We start from the raw sequence: 21577 nt of genomic DNA, 5'->3' as shown, positions 1-21577 counted from the left end.
CATTTGTAATCAATTCGGATGCAATTTCTGTGTTTCATCGTCAATAAGAAGGTCCAAGGGATACAGTAAACCTGAAGTGAAGCGTCGGAATCTAAAACTGGACTCACAGGAGAGGTTCAAATCATAGAAAGTGAGAGTGTCAGTCCTCTTGTACTGAAGTCGGCATTGTGCCTTTTGTATTCAATTCGGATGCAATTTCTGTGTTTCATCGTCAATAAGAAGGTCCAAGGGATACAGTAAACCTGAAGTGAAGCATCGGAATCTAAAACTGGACTCACAGGAGAGGTTCAAATCATAGAAAGTGAGAGAGTCAGTACTCTTGTACTTAAGCCGGCATTGTGCCTTTTGTATTAAATTCGGATGCAATTTCTGTGTTTCATCGTCAATAAGAAGGTCCAAGGTATACAGTAAACCTGAAGTGAAGCATCGGAATCTAAAACTGGACTCACTGGATAGGTTCAAATCATAGAAAGTTAGAGTGTCAGTCCTCTTGTATTTAAGTCGGCATTGAGCCTTTTTTATTAAATTCGGATGCAATTTCTGTGTTCCATCGTCAATACGAAGGTCCAAGGTATACAGTAAACCTGAAGTGAAGCATCGGAATCTAAAACCGGACTCACAGGAGAGGTTCAAATCATAGAAAGTGAGAGTGTCAGTGCTCTTGTACTTAAGTCGGCATTGTGCCTTTTGTATTAAACTCGGATGCAATTTCTGTGTTTCATCGTCAATAAGAAGGTCCAAGCTATAAAGGAAAATTGAAGTGAAGCATCGGAATCTAAAACTGGACTCACAGGAGAGGTTCAAATCATAGAAAGTTAGAGTGTCAATCCTCTTCGACTTAAGTCTGCATTTTGCCTTTTGAATTTAATTCCGATGCAAATTCTGTGCCTCATCGTCAATAAGAAGGTCCAAGGTACAGTAAACCTGAAGTGAAGAATCGGAATCTAAAACTAGACTCACAGGAGAGGTTCAAATCATAGAAAGTTAGAGTGTCAGTCCCCTTGTACTTATGTCGGCATTGTGTATTTTGAATTTAATTCCGATGCAATTTCTGTGTTTCATCGTCAATAAGAAGGTCCAAGGTATACAGTATACCTGAATGGAAGCATTGGAATCCAAAACTGGACTCACAGGAGAGGTTCAAAACATAGAGAGTTAGTGTGTCAGTCCTCTTGTACTTAAGTCGGCATTGTGCCTTTTCTATTAAATTCGGATGCAATTTCTGTGTTTCATCGTCAATAAGAAGGTCCAAGGGATACAGTAAACCTGAAGTGAGGCATCGGAATCTAAAACTGGACTCACAGGAGAGGTTCAAATCATAGAAAGTGAGAGTGACAGCCCTCCTGTACTTATGTCGGCGTTGTGCCTTTTGTATTAATTTCGGATGCAATTTCTGTGTTTCATCGTCAAAAAGAAGGTCCAAGGGATACAGTAAACCTGAAGTGAAGCATCGGATTCTAAAACTGGACTCTCAGGAGAGGTTCAAATCATAGAAAGTGAGAGTGTCAGTCCTCATGTACTTAAGTCGGCATTGTGCATTTGTATTAAATTCGGATGCAATTTCTGTGTTTCATCGTCAATAAGAAGGTCCAAGGGATACAGTAAACCTGAAGTGAAGCCTCAGAATCTAAAAGTGGACTCACAGGAGGGGTTCAAATCATAGAAAGTTAGAGTGTCTGTCCTCTTGTACTTAAGTCGGCATTGTGCCTTTTGTATTAAATTCGGATGCAATTTCTTTGTTTCATCGTCAATAAGAAGGTACAAGGGATACAGTAAACCTGAAGTGAAGCATCTGATTCTAAAACTGTATTCACAGAAGAGGTTCAATTCATAGAAAGTTAGAGTGTCAGTCCTCTTGTACCTAAGTCGGCATTGTGCATTTTGAATGTTATTCCGATGCAATTTCTGTGTTTGATCGTCAATAAGAAGCTCCGAGGTATACAGTAAACCTGAAGTGAAGCATCGGAATCTAAAACTGGACTCACAGGAGAGGTTCAATTCATAGAAAGTGAGAGTGTCAGTCCTCTGGTACTTAAGTCGGCATTGTGCCTTTTGTATTAAATTCGGATGCAATTTCTGTGTTACATCGTCAATAAGAAGGTCCAAGGGATACAGTAAACCTGAAGATAAGCATCGGAATCTAAAACTGGACTCACAGGAGAGGTTCCAATCATAGAAAGTTAGAGTGTCAGTCCTCTTGTACTTAAGTCGGCATTGTGCCTTTTGAATTTAATTCCGATGCAATTTCTGTGCCTCATCGTCAATAAGAAGGTAAAAGGGATACAGTAAACCTGATGTGAAGCTACGGAATATAAAACTGGACTCAACGGAGAGGTTCAAATCATAGAAAGTTAGAGTGTCAGTAATTTTGTACTTAAGTCGGCATTGTGCCTTTTGTATCAAATTCGGATGCAATTTATGTGTTTCATCGTCAATTAGAAAGTCCAAAGGGATACAGTAAACCTGAAGTGAAGCATCGGAATCTAAAACTGGACTCACAGGAGAGGTTCAAATCATAGAAAGTGAGAGTGTCAGTCGTCTTGTACTTAAGTCGGCATTGTGCCTTTTGATTTTAATTCCGATGCAATTTCTGTGCCTCATCTTCAATAAGAATGTCCAAGGTACAAAGTAAACCTGAAGTGAAGCATCGGAATCTTAAACTGGACTCACAGGAGTGGTTCAAATTATACAGTGTTAGAGTGTCAGTCCCCTTGAACTTAAGTCGGCATTGTGTATTTTGAATTTAGTTCCGATGCAATTTCTGTGTTTCATCGTCAATAAGAAGGTCCAAGGTATACAGTAAACCTGAATGGAAGCATCGGAATCAGAAACTGGACTCACAGGAGAGGTTCAAATCATAGAGAGTAAGTGTGTCAGTCCTCTTGTACTTAAGTCGGCATTGTGCGTTTTCCATTAAATTCGGATGCAATTTCTGTGTTTCATCGTCAATAAGAAGGTCCAAGGGATACAGTAAACCTGAAGTGAAGCATCGGAATCTAAAACTGGACTCACAGGAGAGGTTCAAATCATAGAAAGTGAGAGTGACAGTGCTCCTGTACTTATAACGGCGTTGTGCCTTTTGAATTAAATTCGGATGCAATTTCTGTGTTTCATCGTCAAAAAGAAGGTCCAAGGGATGCAGTAAACCTGAAGTGAGGCATCGGATTCTAAAACTGGACTCACAGGAGAGGTTCAAATCATAGAAAGTGAGAGTGTCAGTCCTCTTGTACTTAAGTCGGCATTGTGCCTTTTGTATTAAATTCGGATGCAATTTCTGTTTTTCATCGTCAATGAGAAGGTCCAAGGGATACAGTAAACCTGAAGTGAAGCATCGGAATCTGAAACTGGTCTCACAGGTGAGCTTCAAATCATAGAAAGTTTGAGTGTCTGTCCTCTTGTACTTAAGTCGGCATTGTGCCTTTTGTATTAAATTCGGTTGAAATTTCTGTGTTTCATCGTCAGTAAGAAGGTCCAAGGGATACAGTAAACCTGAAGTGAAGCATCGGAATCTAAAACTGGACTCACAGGAGAGGTTCAAATCATAGATAGTTAGTGTGTCAGTCATCTTGTACTAAAGTCGGCAATGTGCCTTTTGAATTTAATTCCGATGCAATTTCTGTGCCTCATCGTCAACAAGAAGGTCCAAGGTACACAGTAAACCTGAAGTCAAGCATCGGAATCTAAAACTGGACTCACAGGAGCGGTTCAAATCAAAAATTGTTAGAGTGTCAGTTCTCTTGTACTTAAGTCGGCATTGTGCCTTTTGTATTAAATTCAGATGCAATTTCTGTGTTTCATCGTCAATAAGAAGGTCCAAGAGATACAGTAAACCTGAAGTGAGGCATCGAAATCTGAAACTGGTCTCACAGGAGAGCTTCAAATCATAGAAAGTTTGAGTGTCTGTCCTCTTGTACTTAAGTCGGCATTGTGCCTTTTGTATTAAATTCGGTTGAAATTTCTGTGTTTCATCGTCAGTAAGAAGGTCCAAGGGATACAGTTAACCTGAAGTGAAGCATCGGAATCTAAAACTGGACTCACAGGAGAGGTTCAAATCATACAAAGTTAGCGTGTCAGTCCTCTTGTACTTAAGTCGGCATTGTGCCTTTTGTATTAACTTCGGATGCAATTTCTGTGTTTCATTGTCAATATGAAGGTTCAAGGGATACAGTAAACCTGAAGTGAAGCATCGGAATCTAAAACCGGACTCACAGGAGAGGTTCAAATCATAGAAAGTGAGAGTGTCAGTCCTCTTGTACTTAAGGCGGCATTGTGCCTTTTGTATTGAATTCGGATGCAATTTCTGTGTTTCATCGTCAATACGAAGGTCCAAGGGATTAAAGAAACCTGATGTGAAGCATCAGAATCTAAAAGTGGACTCACAGGAGTGGTTCAAATCATAGAAAGTTAGAGTGTCAGTCCTCTTGTACTTAAGTCGGCATTGTGCCTTTTGTATTAAATTCGGATGCAATTTCTTTGTCTCATCGTCAATAAGAAGGTACAAAGGATACAGTAAACATGAGGTGAAGCATCGGAATCTAAAACTGGACTCACAGAAAAGGTTTTAAAATCATAGAAAGTGAGAGTGTCAGTCCTCTTGTACTTAAGTTGGTGTTGTGCCTTTTGTATTAAATTCGGATGCAATTTCTGTGTTTCATCGTCATTAAGACGGTCCAAGGGATACAGTAAACCTGAAGTGAAGCGTCGGAATCTAAAACTGGACTCACAGGAGAGGTTGAAATCATAGAAACTGATAGTGTCAGTCCTCTTGTACGTAATGCGGCATTGTGCCTTTTATATTAAATTCGGAAGCAATTTCTGTGTTTCATCGTCAATAGGAAGGTCCAAGGGATACAGTAACCCTGAAGTGAAGCATCGGAATCTAAAATTGGACTCACAGGAGAGGTTCAAATCATAGAAAGTTAGAGTGTCAGTCCTCTTGTACCTAAGTCGGCATTGAGCCTTTTGATTTTAATTCCGATGCAATTTCTGTGTTTGATCGCCAATAAGAAGTTCCGAGGTATACAGTGAACCTGAAGTGAAGCATCGGAATCTAAAACTGGACTCACAGGAGAGGTTCAAATCATAGAAAATTAGAGTGTCAGTCCTCTTGTACTTAAGTCGGCATTGTGCCTTTTGTATTAAATTCGGATGCCATTTCTGTGTTTCATCGTCAATAAGAAGGCCCAAGGGATACAGTAAACCTGAAGTGAAGCATCGGAATCTAAAACTGGACTCACAGGAGTGGTTCAAGTCATAGAAAGTTAGAGTGTCAGTCCTCTTGTTGATTTTAAGTCCTCATTGTGCCTTTTGAATTAAATTCCGATGCAATTTCTGTGTTTCATCATCAATAAGAAGTTCCGAGGTATACAGTAAACCTGAAGTGAAGCATCGGAATCTAAAACTGGACTCACAGGAGAGGTTCAAATCATAGAAAGTTAGAGTGCCAGTCTTCTTGTACTTAATGCGGCATTGTGCCTTTTATATAAAATTCGGAAGCAATTTCTGCGTTTCATCGTCAATAGGAAGGTCCAAGCGATATAGTAACCCTGAAGTGAAGCATCGGAATCTAAAACTGGACTCACAGGAGAGGTTCAAATCATTGAGCGTGAGAGTGTCAGTCCTCTTGTACTTAAGTCGGCATTGTGCCCTTTGTATTAAATTCGGATGAAATATCTGGGTTTCGTAGTCAAAAAAAAAAGGTCCAAAAGATACAGTAAAACTGAAGTGAAGCATCTGATTCTAAAACTGTATTCACAGAAGAGGTTCAAATCTTAGAAAGTTAGAGTGTCAGTTCTCTTGTACCTAAGTCGGCATTGAGCCTTTTGAATTCAATTCCGATGCAATTTCTGTGTTTGATCGTCAATAAGATGTTCCGAGGTATACAGTAAACGTGAAGTGAAGCATCGGAATCTAAATCTGGACTCACAGGAGAGGTTCAAATCATAGAAAATTAGAGTGTCAGTCCTCTTGTACTTAAGTCGGCATTGTGCCTTTTGTATTAAATTCGGATGCAATTTCTGTGTTTCATCGTCAATGAGAAGGTGCAAGGGATACAGTAAACCTGAAGTGAATCATCGGAATCTGAAACTGGCCTCACAGGAGAGGTTCAAATCATAGAAAGTTAGAGTGTCAGTCCTCTTGTACTTAAGTCGGCATTGTGCCTTTTGAATTTAATTCCGATGCAATTTCTGTGCCTCATCGTCTATAAGAAGGACCAAGGTACACAGTAAACCTGACGTGAAGCATCGGAAACTGAAACTTGACTCACAGGAGAGGTTCAAATCATAGAAAGTTAGAGTGTCAGTCCTCTTGTACTTATGTCGGCGTTGTGCCTTTTGAATTTAATTCCGATGCAATTTCTGTGTTTCATCGTCAATAAGAAGGTCCAAGGTATACAGTAAACCTGAAGTGATGCATCGGATTCTAAAACTGGACTCACAGGAGAGGTTCAAGTCATAGAAAGTTAGAGTGTCAGTCCACTTGTATATATGTCGGCATTGTTCTTTTTGTATTAAATTCGGATGCAATTTGTGTGTTTCATCGTCAATAAGAAGGTCCAAGGGATACAGTAAACCTGAAGTGAAGCATCGGAATCAAACACTGGACTCACAGGTAGGTTCAAATCATAGAAAGTTAGAGTGTCAGTCCCCTATTACGTATGTCGGCACTGTGCCTTTTGTATTAAATGCGGTTGCAATTTCTGTGTTTCATCGCCAATAAGAAGGTCCAAGGGATACAGTAAACCTGAAATGAAGCATCGGAATCTAAAACTGGACTCAAAGGAGAGGTTCAAATTATAGAAAGTGAGAGTGCCAGTCGTCTTGTACTAATGTCGGCATTGTGCCTTTTGTATTAAATTCTGATGCAATTTCTGTGTTTCATCGTCAATAGGAAGGTCGAAGATATACAGTAAACCTGAAGTGAATCATCGGAATCTAAAACTGGACTCACAGGAGACGTTCAAATCTTAGAAAGTTAGAGTGTCAGTCCTCTTGTACTTAAGTCGGCATTGTGCCTTTTGTATTGAATTCGGATGCAATTTCTGTGTTTCATCGTCAATAAGAAGGTCCAAGGGATACAGTAAACCTGAAGTGAAGCATCGGAATGTAAATCTGGACTCACAGGAGAGGTTCAAATCATAGAGAGTGAGAGTGTCAGTCGTCTTGTTCTTAAGTCGGCATTGTGCCTTTTGTATTAAATTTGGATGCAATTTCTGTGTTTCATCGTCAATAGGAAGGTCGAAGGTATACAGTAAACCTCAACTGAAGCATCGGAATATAATACTGGACTCACAGGAGAGGTTCAAATCATAGAAAGTTAGAGTGTCAGTCTTCTAGTACTTAAGTCGGCATTGTGCTTTTTGAATTTAATTGCGATGTAATTTCTGTGCCTCATCGTCAATAAGAAGGTCCAAGGTATACAGTAAACCTGAAGTGAAGCATCGAAATCTAAAACTGTACTCACAGGAGAGGTTCAAATCATAGAAAGTGAGAGTGTCAGCCCTCTTGTACTTAAGTCGGCATTGTGCCTTTTGTATTATAATCGGATGCAATTTCCTTGTTTCATCGTAAGTAAGAAGGTACAAGGGATACAGTAAACCTGAAGTGAAGCATCGGAATCTGAAACTGGACTCACAGGAGAGGTTCAAATCATAGAACGTAAGAGTGTCAGTCCTCTTGTACTTAAGTCGGCATTGTGATTTTTGTATTAAATTCGGATGCAATTCCTGTGTTTCAACGTCAATAAGAGGGTCCAAGGGATACAGTAAACCTGAAGTGAAGCATCGGAATCTAAAACTCGACTCACAGGAGAGGTTCAAATCATAGAAATTAGTGTGTCAGTCCTCTTGTACTTAAGTCGGCATTGTGCCTTTTGTATTACATTTGGATGCAGCTTCTTTGTTTCATCGTCAATAAGAAGGTCCAGGGGATACAGTAAACCTGAAGTGAAGCATCGGAATCTAAAACTGGACTCACAGGAGAGGTTCATATCATAGAAAGTTAGAGTGTCATTCCTCTTGTACTTAAGTCGGCATTGTGCCTTTTGTATTAAATTCGGATGCAATTTCCTTGTTTCATCGTCAATAGGGAGGTACAAGGGATACAGTGAACCTCAAGTGAAGCATCGGAATCTAAAACTGGACTCACAGGAGAGGTTCAAAACATAGAAAGTGAGAGTGTCAGTCCTCATGTACTTAAGTCGGCTTTGTGCCTTTTGTATTAAATTCGGATGCAATATCTGTGTTTCATCGTCAATAAGAAGGTCCAAGGGATACAGTAAACCTGAAGTGAAGCATCGAAATCTGAAACTGGACTCACAGGAGAGGTTCAAATCATTGAAAGTGAGAGTGTCAGTCCTTTTGTACTTATGTCGCCATTGCGCCTTTTCTATTAAATTCGGATGCAACTTCTGTGTTTCATCGTCAATAAGAAGGTCCAAGGGATACAGTAAACCTGAAGTGAAGCATCGGAATCCAAAACAGGACTCACAGGAGATGTACAAATCATAGAAAGTTAGAGTGTCAGTCCTCTTGTACTTAAGTTGGCATTGTGCCTTTTGTATTAAATTCGGATGCAATTTCTGTGTTTCATCGTCAATAAGAAGGCCCATGGGATTAAGGAAACATGAAGTAAAGCATCGGAATTTAACACTGCACTCACAGGAGAGGTTCAATTCATAGAAAGTGAGAGTCTCAGTCCTCTTGTACTTAAGTCGGCATTGTGCCTTTTGTATTAAATTCGGAAGCAATTTCTGTGTTTCACTGTCAATAAGAAGGTCCGGGGGATACAGTAACCTGAAGTGAAGCATCGGAATCTAAAACTGGACTCACAGGAGAGGTTCAAATCGTAGTAAGTGAGAGTGTCATTCGTCTTGTACTGAAGTCGGCATTGTGCCTTTTGTATTACATTCGGATGCAATTTCTGTGTTTCATCGTCAATAGGAAGGTCGAAGGTATACAGTAAACCTGAACTGAAGCATCGGAATCTAAAACTGGACTCACAGGAGAGGTTCAAATCATAGAAAGTGAGAGTGTCAGCCCTCTTGTACTTAAGTCGGCATTGTGCCTTTTGTATTATAATCGGATGCAATTTCCTTGTTTCATCGTAAGTAAGAAGGTACAAGGGATACAGTAAACCTGAAGTGAAGCATCGGAATCTGAAACTGGACTCACAGGAGAGGTTCAAATCATAGAACGTAAGAGTGTCAGTCCTCTTGTACTTAAGTCGGCATTGTGATTTTTGTATTAAATTCGGATGCAATTCCTGTGTTTCAACGTCAATAAGAGGGTCCAAGGGATACAGTAAACCTGAAGTGAAGCATCGGAATCTAAAACTCGACTCACAGGAGAGGTTCAAATCATAGAAATTAGAGTGTCAGTCCTCTTGTACTTAAGTCGGCATTGTGCCTTTTGTATTACATTTGGATGCAGTTTCTTTGTTTCATCGTCAATAAGAAGGTACAACGGATACAGTAAACCTGAAGTGAAGCATCGGAATCTAAAACTGGACTCACAGGAGAGGTTCAAATCATAGAAAGTGAGAGTGTCAGTCCTCTTGTACTTAAGTCGGCATTGTGCCTTTTGTACTAAATTCGGATGCAATTTCTGTGTTTCATCGTCACTAAGAAGGTCCAAGGGATACAGTAAACCTGAAGTGAAGCATCAGAATCTAAAACTGGACTCACAGAAAAGGTTCAAATCATAGAAAGTTAGAGTGTCAGTCTTCTAGTACTTAAGTCGGCATTGTGCTTTTTGAATTTAATTGCGATGCAAATTCTGTGCCTCATCGTCAATAAGAAAATCCAAGGTATACATTAAACCTGAATTGAGGCATCGGAATCTAAAAGTGGACTCACAGGAGAGGTTCTAATCACAGAGAGTTAGAGTGTCAGTCCTCTTGTACTTAACTCGGCATTGTGATTTTTGTATTAAATTCGGATGCAATTTCTGTTTTTCATCGTCAATAAGAAGGCCCAAAGGATTAAGGAAACATGAAGTGAACCATCGGAATTTAACATTGGACTCACAGGAGAGGTTCAATTCATAGAAAGAGAGAGTGTCAGTCCTCTTGTTCTTAAGTCGGCATTGTGCCTTTTGTATTAAAATCGGATGCAATTTCCTTGTTTCATCGTAAGTAAGAAGGTACAAGGGATACAGTAAACCTGAAGTGAAGCATCGGAATCTGAAACTGGACTCACAGGAGAGGTTCAAATCATAGAACGTTAGAGTGTCAGTCCTCTTGTACTTAAGTCGGCATTGTGATTTTTGTATTAAATTCGGATGCAATTCCTGTGTTTCAACGTCAATAAGAGAGTCCAAGGGATACAGTATACCTGAAGTGAAGCATCGGAATCTAAAACTCGACTCACAGGAGAGGTTCAAATCATAGAAGTTAGAGTGTCAGTCCTCTTGTACTTAAGTCGGCATTGTGCCTTTTGTATTACATTCGGATGCAATTTCTTTGTTTCATCGTCAATAAGAAGGTACAACGGATACAGTAAACCTGAAGTGAAGCGTCGGAATCTAAAACTGGACTCACAGGAGAGGTTCAAATCATAGAAAGTGAGAGTGTCAGTCCTCTTGTACTTAAGTCGGCATTGTGCCTTTTGTATTAAATTCGGATGCAATTTCTGTGTTTCATCGTCACTAAGAAGGTCCAAGGGATACAGTAAACCTCAAGTGAAGCATCAGAATCTAAAACTGGACTCACAGAAAAGGTTCAAATCATAGAAAGTTAGAGTGTCAGTCTTCTAGTACTTAAGTCGGCATTGTGCTTTTTGAATGTAATCGCGATGCAATTTCCGTGCCTCATAGTCAATAAGAAGGTCCAAGGTATACAGTAAACCTGAATTGATGCATCGGAATCTAAAACTGGACTCACAGGAGAGGTTCTAATCATAGAGAGTTAGAGTGTCAGTCCTCTTGTACTTAACTCGGCATTGTGATTTTTGTATTAAATTCGAATGCAATTTCTGTGTTTCATCGTCAATAAGAAGGTCCAGGGTATACAGTAAACCTGAAGTGAAGCATCGAAATCCAGAACTGGACTCACAGGAGATGGTCAAATCATAGAAAGTTAGAGTACCAGTCCTCTTGTACTTAAGTCGGCATTGGGCCTTTTGTATTAGATTCGGAAGAAATTTCTGTGTTTCATCGTCATTAAGAAGCTCCAGGGGATACAGTAAACCTGAAGTGAAGCATCGGAATGTAAAACTGGACTCACAGGAGAGGTTCATATCATAGAAAGTTAGAGTGTCATTCCTCTTGTACTTAAGTCGGCATTGTGCCTTTTGTATTAAATTCGAATGCAATTTCCTTCGTTCATCGTCAATAGGGAGGTACAAGGGATACAGTAAACCTGAAGTGAAGCATCCGAATCTCAAACTGGACTCACAGGAGAGGTTCAAAGCATAGAAAGTGAGAGTGTCACACCTCATGTACTTAAGTCGGCTTTGTGCCTTTTGTTTAAAATTCGGTTGCAATATCTGTGTTTCATCGTCAATAAGAAGGTCCAAGGGATACAGTAAACCTGAAGTGAAGCATCGAAATCTAAAACTGGACTCACAGGAGAGGTTCAAATCATTGAAAGTGAGAGTGTCAGTCCTTTTGTACTTAAGTCGGCATTGCGCCTTTTGTATTAAATTCGGATGCAACTTCTGTGTTTCATCGTCAATAAGAAGGTCCAAGGGATACAGTAAACCTGAAGTGAAGCATCGGAATCCAAAACAGGACTCACAGGAGAGGTTCAAATCATAGAAAGTTAGAGTGTCAGTCCTCTTGTACTTAAGTTGGCATTGTGCCTTTTGTATTAAATTCGGATGCAATTTCTGTGTTTCATCGTCAATAAGAAGGCCCAAGGGATTAAGGAAACATGAAGTGAAGCATCGAAATTCAACACTGTACTCACAGGAGAGGTTCAATTCATAGAAAGTGAGAGTCTCAGTCCTCTTGTACTTAAGTCGGCATTGTGCCTTTTGTATTAAATTCGGATGCAATTTCTGTGTTTCACTGTCAATAAGAAGATCCGAGGGAAACAGTAAACCTGAAGTGAAGCATCGGAATCTAAAACTGGACTCACAGCAGAGGTTCAAATCATAGTAAGTGAGAGTGTATGTCGTCTTGTACTGAAGTCGGCATTGTGCCTTTTGTATTAAATTCGGATGCAATTCCTGTGTTTCATCGTCAATAAGAAGGTCCAAGGGATAGAGTAGAGCTGAAGTGAAGCATCGGAATCTAAAACTGGACTCACAGGAAACGTTCAAATCATAGAAAGTGAGAGTTTCAGTACTCTTGTACTTAAATCGGCTTTGTGCCTTTTGTATTAAATTCGGATGCAATTTCTCTGTTTCATTGTCAATAAGAGGGTCCAAGGTATAAAGGAAACCTGAAGTGAAGCATCGGAATCTATTACTCGACTCACAGGAGACGTTCAAATCATAGAAACTTAGAGTGTCAGTCCTCTTGTACTTAAGTCGGCATTGTGCCTTTTGTTTTAAAATCGGATGCAATTTCCTTGTTTCATCGTAAGTAAGAAGGTACAAGGGATACAGTAAACGTGAAGTGAAGCATCGGAATCTGAAACTTGACTCACAGGAGAGGTTCAAATCATAGGAAGTGAGAGTGTCAGTCCTCTTGTACTTAAGTCGGCAATGTGCCTTTTGTATTAAATTCGGATGCAATTTCTGTGTTTCATCGTCAATAAGAAGCTCCAAGGGATACAGTAAACTTGAAGTGAAGCGTCGGAATCTAAAACTGGACTCACAGGAGGGGTTCAAATCCTAGAAAGTGTGAGTGTCAGTCCACTTGTACTTAAGTCGGCATTGTGCCTTTTGTATTAAATTTGGATGCAATTTCTGTGTTTCATTGTCAATAAGAGGATCCAAGGTATAAAGGAAACCTGAAGTGAAGTATCGGAATCTAAAACTCGACTCTCAGGAGAGGTTCAAATCATAGAAAGTTAGAGTGTCAGTCTTGTACTTAAGTCGGCATTGTGCCGTTTGTATTAAATTCGGATGCAATTTCTTTGTTTCATCGTCAATAAATAGGTACAAGGGATACAGTAAACCTGAAGTGAAGCATCGGAATCTAATACTGGACTCACAGGTGAGGTTCAAATCATAAAAAGTGAGAGTGTCAGTCCTCTTGTACTTAAGTCGGCATTGTGCCTTTTGTATTAAATTCGGATGCAATTTCTGTGTTTCATCGTCAATAAGAAGGACCAAGGGATACAGTAACAATGAACATAAGCATTGGAATCTAAAACTGGACTCACAGGAGAGGTTCAAATCATAGAAAGTGAGAGTGTCAGTCCTCTTGTACTTAAGTCGGCATTGTGCCTTTTGTATTAAATTCGTATGCAATTCCTGTGTTTCATCGTCAATAAGAAGGTCCAAGGGATACAGTAGACCTGAAGTGAAGCATCGGAATCTAAAACTGGACTCACAGGAAAGGATCAAATCATAGAAAGTTAGAGTGTCTGTCTTCTTGTACTTAAGTCGGCATTGTGCCTCTTGAATTTAATTCAGATGCAATTTCTGTGTTTCATCGTCAATAAGAAGGTCCAAGGTATTCAATAAACCTGAAGTGAAGCATCGGAATCTAAAACTGGACTCACAGGAGAGGTTCAAATCATAGATAGTTAGATTGTCAGTCCTCTTGTACTCCGGTCGGCATTGTGCCTTTTGTATTAAATTAGGATGCAATTTCTTTGCTTCATCGTCTATAAGAAGGTACAAGGGATACAGTAAACCTGAAGTGAAGCATCGGAATCTAAAACTGGACTCACAGGAGAGGTTCAAATCATAGAAAGCGAGAGTGTCCGTCCTACTTTACTTAAGTCAACATTGTGCTTTTTGTATTAAATTAGGATGCAATTTCTGTGTTTCATCGTCAATAAGAAGGTCCAAGGGATACAGTAAACCTGAAGTGAAGCGTCGGAAAATAAAACTGGACTCACAGGAAAGGTTCAAATCATAGAAAGTTAGAGTGTCAGTCCTCTTGTACTTAAGTCGGCATTGTGATTTTTGTATTAAATTCGGATGCAATTCCTGTGTTTCAACGTCAATAACAGGGTCCAAGGGATACAGTAAACCTGAAGTGAAGCATCGGAATCTAACACTGGACTCACACGAGACGTTCAAATCATAGAAAGTTAGAGTGTCAGTCTTCTTGTACGTAAGTCGGCATTGTGCCTTTTGTATTAAATTCGGATGCAATTTCTGTGTTTCATCGTCAATAAGACGGTTCAAGGGCTACAGCAAACCTGAAGTGAAGCATCGGAATCTAAAACTGGACTCACAGGAATGGTTCAAATCACAGAGAGTTAGAGTGTCAGTCTTATTGTACTTCAGTTGGCATTGTGCTTTTTGAATTCAATTGCGATGCAATATCTGTGCCTCATCGTCAGTAAGAAAGTCCAAGGTACACAGTAATCCTGAAGTGAAGCATCGGAATCTAAAACTGGACTCACAGGAGAGGTTCAAATCATAGAAAGTTAGAGTGACAGTCCTCTTGTACTTCAGTCGGCGTTGTGCCTTTTGAATTTAAATCCGATGCAATTTCTGTGTTTCATCGTCAATACGAAGGTCCAAGGTATACAGTAAACCTGAAGTGAAGCATCGGAATCTAAAACTGGACTCACAGGAGAGGTTCAAATCATAGAATGTTAGAGTGTCAGACCTCTTGTACTTAAGTCGGCATTGTGCCTTTTGTATTAAATAAGGAACGAATTTCTTTGTTTCATCGTCAATAACAAGGTACAAGGGATACAATAAACCTTAAGGGAAGCATCGGAATCTAAAACTGGACTCACTGGAGAGGTTCAAATCATAGGAAGTGAGAGTGTCAGTCCTCTTGTACTTAAGTCGGCATTGTGCCTTTTGTATTAAATTCGGATATAATTTCTGTGTTTCATCGTCAACAAGAGGGTCCAAGGGATACAGAAAACCTGAAGTGAGGCATCGGAATTCAAAACTGGACTCACAGGAGAGGTTCAAATCATAGAAAATTAGTGTGTCGGTCCTCTTGTACTTATGTCGGCATTGTGCCTTTTGAATTTAATTCCGATGCAATATCTGTGTTTCATCGTCAATAAGAAGTTCCGAGGTATACAGTAAACCTGAAGTGAAGCATCGGAATCTAAAACTGGAGTCACAGGAGCGATTCAAATCATAGGAAGCTAGAGTGTCAGTCCTCTTGTACTTAAGCCGGCATTGTGTCTTTTGAATTTAATTCCGATGCAATTTCTGTGTTTCATCGTCAATAAGAAGGTCCAAGGTGTTCAGTAAACCTGAAGTGAAGCATCGGATTCTAAAACTGGACTCACAGGAGAGGTTCAAATCATAGAAAGTGAGAGTGTCAGTCCTCTTGTACTTAAGTAGGCATTGTGCCTTTTGTATTAAATTCGGATGCAATTTCTGTGTTTCATCGTCAATAAGAAGGTCCAAGGGCTACAGCAAACCTGAAGTGAAGCATCGGAATCTAAAACTGGACTCACAGGAAAGGTTCAAATCACAGAAAGTTAGAGTGTCAGTCTTCTTGTACTTAAGTTGGCATTGTGCTTTTTGTATTCAATTGCGATGCAATTTCTGTGCGTCATCGTCAATAAGAAGGTCCAAGGTACACAGTAAACCCGAAGTGAAGCATCGGAATCTAAAACTCGACTCACAGGAGAGGTTCAAATCATAGAAAGTTAGAGTGTCAGTCCTCTTGTACTTAAGTCGGCATTGTGCCTTTTCTATTAAATTCGGATGCAATTTCTTTGTTTCATCGTCAATAAGAAGGTACAAGGGATACAGTAAACCTGAAGTGAAGCAACGGAATCTAATACTGGACTCACAGGAGAGGTTCAAATCATAAAAAGTGAGAGTGTCAGTCCTCTTGTACTTAAGTCGGCATTGTGCCTTTTGTATTAAATTCGGATGCAATTTCTGTGTTTCACCGTCAATAAGAAGGACCAAGGGATACAGTAACAATGAACATAAGCATTGGAATCTAAAACTGGACTCACAGGAGAGGTTCAAATCATAGAAAGTGAGAGTGTCAGTTCTCTTGTACTTAAGTCGGCATTGTGCCTTTTGTATTAAATTCGTATGCAATTCCTGTGTTTCATCGTCAATAAGAATGTCCAAGGGATACAGTAGACCTGAAGTGAAGCATCGGAATCTAAAACTGGACTCACAGGAAAGGATCAAATCATAGAAAGTTAGAGTGTCTGTCTTCTTGTACTTAAGTCGGCATTGTGCCTCTTGAATTTAATTCCGATGCAATTTCTGTGTTTCATCGTCAATAAGAGGGTCCAAGGTATTCAGTAAACCTGAAGTGAAGCATCGGAATCTAAAACTGGACTCACAGGAGAGGTTCAAATCATAGATAGTTAGATTGTCAGTCCTCTTGTACTCCGGTCGGCATTGTGCCTTTTGTATTAAATTCGGATGCAATTTCTTTGCTTCATGGTCTATAAGAAGTTACAAGGGATACAGTAAACCTGAAGTGAAGCATCGGAATCTAAAACTGGACTCACAGGAGAGGTTCAAATCATAGAAAGCGAGAGTGTCAGTCCTACTGTACTTAAGTCAACATTGTGCTTTTTGTATTAAATTAGGATGCAATATCTGTGTTTCATCGTCAATAAGAAGGTACAAGGGATACAATAAACCATAAGGGAAGCATCGGAATCTAAAACTGGACTCACAGGAGAGGTTCAAATCATAGAAAGTGAGAGTGTCAGTCCACTTGTACTTAAGTCATCATTGTGCCTTTTGTATTAAATTAGGATGCAATTTCTGTGTTTCATCGTCAATAAGAAGGTCCAAGGCATACAGTAAACCTCAAGTGAAGCATCGGAATCTATAACTGGACTCACAGGAGAGGTTCAAATCATAGAAAGTGAGAGTTTCAGTACTCTTGTACTTAAGTCGGCTTTGTGCTTTTGTATTAATTTCGGATGCAATTTTTGTGTTTCATTGTCAATAAGAGGGTCCAAGGTATAAAAGAAACCTGAAGTGAAGCATCGGAATCTATTACTCGACACACAGGAGACGTTCAAATCATAGAAAGTTAGAGTGTCAGTCCTCTCGTACTTAAGTCGGCATTGTGCCTTTTATATAAAATCGGATGCAATTTCTTTGTTTCATCGTCAACAAGAAGGTACAAGGGATACAGTAACCCTGAAGTGAAGCATCGGAATCTAAAACTGGACTCACAGGAGAGGTTCAAATCATAGGAAGTGAGAGTGTCAGTCCTCTTGTACTTAAGTCGGCATTGTGCCTTTAGTATTAAATTCGGATGCAATTTCTGTGTTTCATCGTCAATAAGAAGGTCCAAGGGATACAGTAAACCTGAAGTGAAGCGTCGGAATCTAAAACTGCACTCACAGGAGAGGTTGAAATCATAGAAAGTGAGAGTGTCAGTCCTCTTGTACTTAAGTCGGAATTGTGCCTTTTGTATTAAATTCGGATATAATTTCTGTGTTTCATCGTCAACAAAAAGGTCCAAGGGATACAGAAAACCTGAAGTGAAGCATCAGAATTCAAAACTGGACTCACAGGAGAGGTTCAAATCATAGAAAATTAGTGTGTCGGTCCTCTTGTACTTATGTCGGCATTGTGCCTTTTGAATTTAATTCCGATGCAATATTTGTGTTTCATCGTCAATAAGAAGTTCCGAGGTATACAGTAAACCTGAAGTGAAGCATCGGAATGTAAAACTGGACTCACAGGAGCGATTCAAATCATAGGAAGTTAGAGTGTCAGTCCTCTTGTACTTAAGTCGGCATTGTGTCTTTTGAATTTAATTCCGATGCAATTTCTGTGTTTCATCATCAATAAGAAGGTCCAAGGTATTCAGTAAACCTGAAGTGAAGCATCGGATTCTAAAACTGGACTCACAGGAGAGGTTCAAATCATAGAAAGTGAGAGTGTCACTCCTCTTGTACATAAGTCGGCATTGTGCCTTTTGTATTAAATTCGGATGCAATTTCTGTGTTTCATCGTCAATAAGAAGGTCCAAGGGCTACAGCAAACCTGAAGTGAAGCATCGGAATCTAAAACTGGACTCACAGGAAAGGTTCAAATCACAGAAAGTTAGAGTGTCAGTCTTCTTGTACTTAAGTTGGCATTGTGCTTTTTGTATTCAATTGCGATGCAATTTCTGGGCCTCATCGTCAATAAGAAGGTCCAAGGTACACAGTAAACCCGAAGTGAAGCATCGGAATCTAAAACTGGACTCACAGGAGAGGTTCATATCATAGAAAGTGAGAGTGTCAGTCAACATGTACTTAAGTCGGCATTGTGCCTTCTGTATTAAATTCGGACGCAATTTCTGTGTTTCATCGTCAATAAGAAGGTCCAAGGTATACAGTTAACATGAAGTGAAGCATCGGAATCTAAAACTGGACTCACAGGAGAGGTTCAAATCATAGAAAATTAGTGTGTCGGTCCTCTTGTACTTATGTCGGCATTGTGCCTTTTGAATTTAATTCCGATGCAATATCTGTGTTTCATCGTCAATAAGAAGTTCCGAGGTATACAGTAAACCTGAAGTGAAGCATCGGAATCTAAAACTGGACTCACAGGAGCGATTCAAATCATAGGAAGTTAGAGTGTCAGTCCTCTTGTACTTAAGTCGGCATTGTGTCTTTTGAATTTAATTCCGATGCAATTTCTGTGTTTCATCGTCAATAAGAAAGTCCAAGGTATTCAGTAAACCTCAAGTGAAGCATCGGAATCTAACACTGGACTCACAGGAGAGGTTCAAATCATAGAAAGTTAGAGTGTCAGTCCTCTTGTACTTAAGTCGGCATTGTGCCTTTTTATTAAATTCGGATGCCGTTTCTGTGTTTCATCGTCAATAAGAAGGTCCAAGGGATACAGTAAACCAGAAGTCAGGAATCGGAATCTAAAATTGGCCCCACAGGAGAGGTTAAAATCATAGAAAGTTAGAGTGTCAGTCCTCTTGTACTTAAGTCGGCATTGTGCCTTTTGTATTAAATTCGGATGCAATTTCTGTGTTTCATCGTCAATATGAAGGTCCAAGGTATACAGTTAACATGAAGTGAAGCATCGGAATCTAAAACTGGACTCACAGGAGAGGTTCAAATCATAGAAAGTTAGAGCGTCAGTCCTCTTGTACTTAAGTCGGCATTGTGCCTGTTTTATTAAATTCGGATGAAATTTCTGTGTCTCATCGTCATTAAAAAGGTCCAAGGGATACAGTAAACCTGAAGTGAGCATCGGAATCTAAAACTGGACTCACAGGAAAGGTTCGAATCCTAGAAAGTTAGAGTGTCAGTCTTCTTGTGCTTAAGTCGGCATTGTGCCTTTTGAATTCAATTGCGATGCAATTTCTGTGCCTCATCGTCAATAAGAAGGTCTAAGGTACACAGTAAACCTGAAGTGAAGCATCGGAATCTGAAACTGGACTCGCAGGAGAGGTTCAAATCATAGAAAGTTAGAGAGTCAGTCCTCTTGTACTTAAGTCGGCATTGTGCCTTTTGAATGTAATTCCGATGCAATTTCTGTGTTTCATCGTCAATAAGAAGGTCCAAGGTATTCAGGAAACCTGAAGTGAAGCATCGGAATCTAAAACTGGACTCACAGGAGAGGTTCAAATCCTAGAAAGTTAGATTGTCTGTCCTCTTGTACTTAAGTCGGCATTGTGCCTTTTGTATTAAATTCGGATGCAATTTCCTTGTTTCATCGTCTATAAGAAGGTGCAAGGGATACAGTAAACCTAAAGTGAAGCATCGGAATCTGAAACTGGACTCACAGGAGAGGTTCAAATCATAGAAAGTGAGAGTGTCAGTTCTCTTGTACTTAAGTCGGCATTGTGCGTTTCGTATTAAATTAGGATGCAATTTCTGTGTTTCATCGTCAATTAGATGGTCCAAGGGATACAGTAAACCTGAAGTGAAGAGTCGGAATCTAAAACTGGACTCACAGGAGAGGTTCAAATCATAGAAAGTTAGAGTGTCAGTCATCTTGTACTTAAGTCGGCATTGTGATTTTTGTATTAAATTCGGATGCAATTCCTGTGTTTCAACGTCAATACGAAGGTCCAAGGGATACAGTAAACCTGAAGTGAAGCATCGGAATCTAACACTGGACTCACAGGAGACGTTCAAATCACAGAAAGTTACAGTGTCAGTCCTCTTGTACTTAAGTCGGCATTGTGCCTTATGTATTAAATTCGGATGCAATTTCTGTGTTTCATCGTCAATAAGATGGTCCAAGGGATACAGTAACCCTGAAGTGAAGCATTGGAATCTAAAACTGGGCTCACAGGAAAGGTTCAAATCACAGAAAGTTTGAGTGTCAGTCTTCTTGTACGTAAGTTGGCATTGAGCTTTTTGAATTCAATTGCGATGCAATTTCTGTGCCTCATCGTCAATAAGAAGGTCCAAGGTACACAGTAAACCTGAAGTGAAGCATCGGAATCTAAAACTCGACTCACAGGAGAGGTTCAAATCATAGAAAGTTAGAGTGTCAGTCCTCTTGTACTTCAGTCGGCGTTGTGCCTTTTGAATTTAAATCCGATCCAATTTCTGTGTTTCATCGTCAATAAGAAGGTAAAAGGTATACAGTAAACCTGAAGTGAAACATCGGAATCTAAAACTGGACTCACAGGAGAGGTTCAAATTATAGAAAGTTAGAGTGTCAGTCGACTTGTACTTAAGTCGGCATTGTGCCTTTTTATTAAATTCGGATGCAGTTTCTGTGTTTCATCGTCAATAAGAAGGTCCAAGGGATTCAGTAAACCTGAAGTCAGGAATCGGAATCTAAAACTGGTCCCACAGGAGAAGTTAAAATCATAGAAAGTTATAGTGTCAGTCCTCTTGTACCTAAGTCAGCATTGTGCCTTTTGTATTGCATTCGGATGCAATTTCTATGTTTCATCGTCAATAAGAAGGTCCTGGGTATACAGTAAACATGAAGTGAAGCATCGGAATCTAAAACTGGACTCACAGGAGAGGTTCAAATCATAGAAAGTTAGAGTGTCAGTCCTCTTATACTTAAGTCGACATTGTGCCTGTTGTATGAAATTCGGATGAAATTTTTGTGTCTCATCGTCATTAAAATGGTCCAAGGGAGACAGTAAACCTGAAGTGAAGCATCGGAATCTAAAATTGGACTCACAGGGGAGGTTCATATCATAGAAAGTGAGAGTGTCAGTCCTCTTGTACTTAAGTCGGCATTGTGCCTTTTGTATTAAATTCGGATCCAATTTCTGTGTTTCATCGTCAATAAGAAGGTCCAAGGGATACAGTAGACCTGAAGTGAAGCATCGGAATCTAAAACTGGACTCACAGGAAAGGTTCAAATCATAGAAAGTTAGAGTGTCAGTCTTCTTGTACATAGGTCGGCATTGTGCCTTTTGAATTCAATTGCGATGCAATTTCTGTGCCTCGTCGTCAATAAGAAGGTCCAAGGTACACAGTAAGCCTGAAGTGAAGCATCGGAATCTAAAACTCGACTCACAGGAGAGGTTCAAATCATAGAAAGTTAGAGTGTTAGTCCTCTTGTACTTCAGTCGGCGTTGTGCCTTTTGAATTTAAATCCGATGCAATTTCTGTGTTTCATC

Source organism: Schistocerca americana, chromosome 2 (genome assembly GCF_021461395.2).
Source record: "Schistocerca americana isolate TAMUIC-IGC-003095 chromosome 2, iqSchAmer2.1, whole genome shotgun sequence".
NCBI classification, from domain to species: Eukaryota; Metazoa; Arthropoda; class Insecta; order Orthoptera; family Acrididae; genus Schistocerca; species Schistocerca americana.
This window is presented reverse-complemented; position numbering follows the sequence as displayed.